General features: G+C 33.7%; 1 long non-coding RNA gene across 1 annotated transcript; it reads right to left on the reverse strand.

Moving 5' to 3' along the window:
• Nucleotides 1-761: 761 nt before the first annotated feature.
• On the reverse strand, nucleotides 762-2,166 carry LOC149708967 (uncharacterized). Its single transcript, XR_016381240.1, has 2 exons — nucleotides 912-2,166; nucleotides 762-856 (listed from the first exon to the last, which is right to left on the reverse strand). It is a non-coding gene; the product is annotated as an uncharacterized LOC149708967 (long non-coding RNA).
• Between the last annotated feature and the right edge of the window lie 4,259 nt (nucleotides 2,167-6,425).

The following is a 6,425-nucleotide window of genomic DNA, read 5'->3' on the forward strand; positions in this document are numbered from 1 at the left end:
AGAAATAGTGGTTTTCTTATACGTCGATTGTGGAATTTGTCTTTTAAATAAATACAGTCTATGAGACGACTTTGGATCCCCGTCGCAAACTAATCTCTATTACCAACTTTTTCATCGTACCAAACCAATTGTACGTTATTTTTAGGTACATTAAGCGTTAATGCTTAGCTACGTGTGGTTATGTAATAAACGGACATAGCTATTGCGATCATATTATGTTTGTTTGTCTGTGTGTGTGGACCTAGGTACACGAAAACAAGCGTGGCTAGAAACGAATTAAAGGGATAGAATCAAGGATTTCCGACTAGTACAAGATGAGGGCAGTTTTAGGTAAAAAAATGTGCCTAAAATTATGTGTGCCAAAAAAAAAATCGAATTAAAACGTTTAAAATTAAGAAAAGTACGTTAGATATTTTGAAATTCAAACTAGCCGCGAATACCTTCCAACTTGTTTTGTTACCCTAGTGACGTTGCTAACGTCCACTCATTCATTGGTTGTTTGGAAATAGGAGTATATAGGGGAACTCAAGTTGAGGATAGTAGTTTTTTTTTTCGTCGTCTGCTACAGGAGCCAAATAGTAAATGTCATCGTCGACGTCGAGTCGTAGCTCGGAATCCGAAATATCAGACGGGCCTGACTCTGTAGTAGAATCCGATAGTTTAGACTCGGTTGAATCTTTCGAAATTCGTGAGTCAAGTGAGGAAAATTCAAATTCGGATAATTCGTTACTTGGTAGACTATGAAATGACAGAGATTTGTCCGAGTCTGTATTGGTACAGTCAAAAACAACGCACTTTCTACGACATTTTGGCAAAGGCTTAGTTTCCATGATCGATTTTTTTATTCTAAGTGGCCCTAAATTCAAGCTTTTAAGATTTATTTTTCAAATTAAATGTGCTAAACCTCTTACTTAAACGATTTAATTGCTATGAAACTATTTAGCTTCTTTCACGCCTCTCAAAACACGTAAATCGAAATAAAAGTTAAGGCCAAGTTTATTTGTGATCCACAAGTGAAATAGTATGAAAACTACTGTTAGTCGTAAAGCTACCATATCTTCAAATAAGAGGAGCGTATGGAGGGGTGGGTAGATGTTTCAACCGTGTTTTTGCCAAACGACGCAGGAGGGGGTAGTGATCGGAGCAGTCCCAAAAAACAATACTTTTAAAAATTAATTAAAAATAGTTAAGTTATTAAAAGTATCAATATATATATATTTTTGAAAACGTAATTTTAGGTTCTATCTGATTTTAAAATATGAAATCTTTTCATTAGTAGCCAAAACATCGATTCTATCCCTTTAATCCAAGATCCGCGATACCATCTTCGTGCTCGAATAGTTATTCCGATACAAATTTTAAATCAAATAAGATGGATCAAAAATTTCAGTGAGCATAAATTGGCCAATGATCAGGTTTTAATCTTTTCATTCAACTTGTCCAACTTCTGTTCACACAACCCAACTAGTTAACTCAAGTTGACTCATTTAAATGAGTCAAAAAATTGTATGGTCTGAAAAAGCCTTAAGTTTAGATTTTCTGAACCAAAGATTCTAAACGAACAAAATTTCGGGCAAATATTGACATCGCTTTGTGTGGTACGCATTAAAAGTTTGAATACACGTGTAAATTTTAAAATTTCGGATTTTAACACTAGCGTACATGGTTTTCTCCGATAAATGGCGCCAAAAGCCTTTATAGAGGGGGAAGGAATTTTTCGTTCCCTTCATGGTGTTCGAAGGTACGTTTCCATATACATTGTTTACAGACTAGGAGGATTCATACCATTTAAACGGGGAGGTCAGGCTTCAGGTGTTACACAAGGAGGCCTGACTAACTGGTTGAGTCTAGAGCTGGGCTAGGCCTCCTTGTGTGAATGGTATGAATCCTCCTAGTCTGTTAACTATGTATCGGGAACATATTCCTCAAATTGTAAGGAACATGTCTGAAGTCTGTAATGTCTAGCGAAACGCACTTTCATATTCGTTTTGCGACAGTCTTTAACTTGCCAGTAAATTGGGTGTATTTCAAAAGGGTAACCGTTTTAAGGAAGTCTTTACAATAATGACTGTTTAAAATATGAAAGAAAAGCTTAAGGTGTCGTTTCTAATTTTCTACCGTAAATTTATATATACATATTTTTTTTCACATAAATCTAGTATATTCTAGAATAAATGGTTGCATTCTACAAAATTAAAAACGGCCATGATCTCGTCAACTGCTGTCAATTCAGGGCTGTTGTATCCCTGTGCCAACAGAATAGTTGAAAATATTAGATAAGATTCTAGGAATAAACTTACGACTGTCTATGATTTAAGGCCCGTTTTCAATCACCTTTTTGGCTGCAAAGACTAAAAAAGAAAAAAAAAAACACCATAAAACCTGAAAATCGGATCGTTTTCAAACAAGCTTCAAATGATATCTGATTATCGAAGGCCTAGAGTATGAAAAGACGAAACCATGAAATTATATCTTGTTTGAAAACACCTACATTTTTGCTTCGGCTTTTGGCTGCTATACATTTGACGCTAAAACTTAATTTTTGATAAAAAAATCTTGATTGAAAACGCTTCTTTGGGCCAGATTTCAATTTTCATTATTTTTTCCGACTAAAAATTATAAAATTTCTAGCGTAGTGCTATCCCTTTGCATAACTATTTAACAAACCACAGCTTCGAAAAACCCTATATCTTCGTATCCACCACCTTCTACCAGAGATCAGAGACGAGGCTAGATGAGAAAAGGCGTTTTCTTTGGCGTGAATCTCGACAATCCTTTGGCAGCCCACACATTTTGTGATTTAAGAACGGAAGTGGCAAAGGATGAATTGAAGAGTCCTGCTGAGAAATAGAGAGAATCCCCATCTTTGTTCGCATTCAGTTTTTGCACATCGAAAAATGCCACCACCGACAGATCCGTTTCATTTCTTAAATTACATAGTAAATCATGAAGATATAATTGTCAATTTCAATAAAAGAAATTAACGAATGAATTGTAATATAATATCTCTATCTACCTCTCAGTTTCTTTACTGTGGTAAAGGAAATGCATTTGTTAAAGATAAAGCGGAATCTTAAACCTAACCCCCTGGTTCTGTGTGCTACTGAATAAAATGGTTCCACGATTTGCTTCCATTTCCGTCCGCTTCCATACAAACGCCGTTGACCAAGCTGGCTTTAGTTTCGGAAAATCTGCCAGGTGTTTCAGAAATAGTGCTAGATTTTTAACAATTTCAAACGATAAGAAAATACACAAACATCGTCACTAACTAAAAAATAACCGTTCTGTCGGTAATTTATTTTTACGTCTATTAAACTATGTTTAATTGTGAAAAAAGTGCAAAATTTGGAAACTGTTTGGTAATTTACAACAGTAATTAATTGGTAAATTACATTGTAAAATTACTTTATGATATAAATTGATAATTTACGTTGGTATTCAATTTAGTACTTGTAATTAATTCATGAAAGAGCTAAGCTGAAGTAATTTTGAATTAGAACTTGGCAATGCAACGCAATGAATCGTTTCAGACCTAAAATCTAGCGGGATAATGCGCTAATAACTTGAACTCTGACTAAAAATCGTACCAGAATGTCCATTGAATGTGACACCTGAGGTGATACTAAGGTCAAATATCGGATTTACATTTTAAAAATCGAATCGGAACTGATTTTGAATTATAGCGTGGCAATACAATGCAATAATTTGTCATAAAGTTGAAAAAATTAGAGCTTCAACTCTTGCTAAAAAGCTTGCCAGATGTTGATTGAAGGTGGCATTGAGCTCAGTTACGGAAAGTTCATTTTAAAGAACAAAGCTGAACTGATTTGTAACTGGAAATGGGTAATACACCGCGTTGATTCGTCGGAAACATGTAAAAATATCAGAATAACGCGCACAGTGGCTTAAAAACAGTTTAAACTCTGGTATATGGCTAAAAACTTCCCAATATGTTGGAGCGTAAGTTCATGAGATATGTTCAATAAGTTTGTCACTGGTTACTGAGAGCTTGTCATGAAGTGACGTAGGGGAAACGCCATAGGTTCTCTTAAAGCGACGCCTGATGAGGCACTATCAAAGGCTTAGTACAGACTAAATAGAAAGATGGACTGCAAAACCGAGTATAGTCAATTCTCGCGTCAGTCTCGAGCTAACTCTCAGTAAATCTCTAGCACACTTATGGTTTTAGCTAAGCACAATTACGAAGTAGATCTTGCGTAACCTTTATGTTACGTTAAATAAGAATCTATGGAAATTATTAGTTTTCTTTTACAAAGTATGTATAATGAAGTGCTAATTTTCGCATATTATGTAATAGAGCTATAGCTCATTTTATTTCTATAAGATAATTTTAGATATATTGGCAAGTATTTTGCACCCTTGGGCGAATAGTTTATACTTTAAATAACTTAGCATGACGTACGACGTTAAAACGTTAATTTGGTGTTAAAATGGGGAAAGTCTTCTACAGAGCACTATAATTCTTCTATTAAGAAAGTTCCCCGAGAAACATTCGAGTTTCTCTCTCGTGTAGTGTCAAGGTAATTAAACTTCTCATAAAATATGCCAGACAACCCTACCTCGTTGAATACGAACTAGTCCTTGCCTCCAGAGTGTAACATTCGGAAACAGCGTCCTTGAAAGGAAATATTTTCACAACCATTACTGTTCAAAAAGAGATGTCGAACACTTGGCTCAAATTCGACAACGGGATTTTGAGATAATGAAGATTTAACGGATGCTAAAATTTTCTGCATGTCTTTGATAATAAGCATTTTAAACCTTAAAATATGAAATATGGTTTCATAATCTATTTTCATAATCCAGTATTCTATTTGAAATTTTGCCATTAGAAACTCTTGCAATGTTTCACAAGCTTACTGAATTTTGAAGGAGATTTTGCCATACGGAAATATCAGCCTTAATTGAGATTTTCATATTACAGCCATGAGTTTCAAATTTTCAAATTTTAGAAGTAATTTTCGGATTTTCAAATTTCCGCCATCAGTTTAAGATTTTTAAATTTCCACCCTCAGTTTAAGATTTTTAGATTTCCGCCACAAATTTCAGATTTTTAAATTTCCGCCACAAATTTCAGATTTTCAAATTTCCGCCACAAATTTCAGATTTTCAAATTTCCGCCACAAATTTCAGATTTTCAAATTTCCGCCACAAATTTCAGATTTTCAAATTTCCGCCACAAATTTCAGATTTTCAAATTTCCGCCACAAATTTCAGATTTTCAAATTTCCGCCACAAATTTCAGATTTTCAAATTTCCGCCACAAATTTCAGATTTTCAAATTTCCGCCACAAATTTCAGATTTTCAAATTTCCGCCACAAATTTCAGATTTTCAAATTTCCGCCACAAATTTCAGATTTTCAAATTTCCGCCACAAATTTCAGATTTTCAAATTTCCGCCACAAATTTCAGATTTTCAAATTTCCGCCACAAGTTTCAGATTTTCAAATTTCCGCCACAAATTTCAGATTTTAAGATTTTCAAATTTCCGCCACAAATTTCAGATTTTAAGATTTGAAATTTCATCCATCAATTTGAGAAATTTCATCCATTAATTTGAGAAATTTCAAATTCTGAAAATTTCTTAAAATTGAAAGGTTTTGAAACAAATTACTATTATTATTCGCAATTTTGACGTAGATTTCGAGATTTTGGGAGTTTGATCGAGATTTCAGTATCTCAGGATTCGGGCTAAGAATCAAAATTTGAAAGTAATATTCCGGGATCCTCTGATCTTCAAGAAAGAAATAATGAGATTTTAAATAGGGTATAAGAACTAAATAAACGAGATTTTAAATAGGGTATAAGAACTAAATAAACGAGATTTTAAATAGGGTATAAGAACTAAATAAACGAGATTTTAAATAGGGTATAAGAACTAAATAAATGAGATTTTCTACAATATCCGACCCTTCAGTTCAGACCGAAAGCATAGTGAGACGAAAAGGCCGAATCTAGGTGGTTTAAGGCAAAATCGTGTTTCAGTTACACTGATTTAGTAGAATTTCCTTTCGATAACTAACTGCGTATATAAAAGTCGGGGTATGTTTTATTTTAAAATTTGCGCACCACCTTAAAGATCAAGGGCACAGACAGCCGTACCACGTGATAAACTAAACTTCAGAAGAAAAAAAAACTGTACGAAAGGATCATGCCAATGCACGAGTTTAGTGATTTTTTCGATGTCAAAAAAGTATGAGTTAGTCGAGTTTCTTCGAAAGAACATTTTTATTTTAAAATTATGCACATTCCTGTGGCTTCAGCTTGGTAGAGTCTATTTTATTTTATGTGCTTTTTTTATTTTTAAAAAATATACATCAGTTTAAAATAAATACATTTTTTTGATATTTTATTAAAGAGCTAATATTATTATAGATTTGATCGAACTTTATTTGTGATCAAA

Source organism: Phalangium opilio, unplaced genomic scaffold (assembly GCF_054372755.1).
Source record: "Phalangium opilio isolate 3A_F unplaced genomic scaffold, DU_Popi_V2 ptg000013l_1, whole genome shotgun sequence".
NCBI lineage: Eukaryota > Metazoa > Arthropoda > Arachnida > Opiliones > Phalangiidae > Phalangium > Phalangium opilio.